The sequence below is a fragment of the Lynx canadensis genome, chromosome A1 (genome assembly GCF_007474595.2).
Source record: "Lynx canadensis isolate LIC74 chromosome A1, mLynCan4.pri.v2, whole genome shotgun sequence".
NCBI classification, from domain to species: Eukaryota; Metazoa; Chordata; class Mammalia; order Carnivora; family Felidae; genus Lynx; species Lynx canadensis.
In genome coordinates, this window is record NC_044303.2 from 171,774,478 (window position 1) to 171,775,175 (window position 698).

The following is a 698-nucleotide window of genomic DNA, read 5'->3' on the forward strand; positions in this document are numbered from 1 at the left end:
ACTGCTCCTGCCGGGCCCCTGGGGGACAAAAGGGCCCGCAGACCGGCGCACCGCCCCGGCCCCGCCCCGGAGCACGGCGCACACACACCCCGGCCCAGCCTCTCCCGCCCCCCGGCGGGCTTCTCCGCCTCGACGTGCGGTTGCTTTTCAGACAAATAAGGAGGCGGAGGAGGCGGTTTGGGGGCGCGCCAGGCGTGAAGGCGGCCAGGGCGCTGCACAGCCCGGCAGGCCGCCAGGCCGCGGGGAGAGGCGGCGCGGCCCGTACTGTAATAATAAACCTGCAGCAGAGGGCATCTGAGGGAAAGAGGACGGCGACGGGGCGGCAGCCGCCTTCCCTTTTATGTGCCTGTCCCGAGCGAAGCAGAAAATGGTGCCCGCGAAGGCGCGGAGGCGCGCGCGCGCGCGCGCGCGCGCACACACACACACACACACACACACACACACACACAGCGGCGCAGCATGCATTTGCGCACGCCCCCCGGGTCTGCCCCGCAGCCCCGCCAGGGCCGCGTGCCCGCCCCAGCCCGCAGGAAGCCCGGGGTCGGAAGCACCCCCAAGGCCCGGCCCAGAGGCCCCAGTGGCTGCGCGCGCACACTCGGGCACACACACGTGTGCACACGGCCATAGGTGCGCGGACAGCCGTGAGCCGCGACCTGGTATGATCGGCCCGAGACACACTCCCCTCTTGCTCCCTTTTC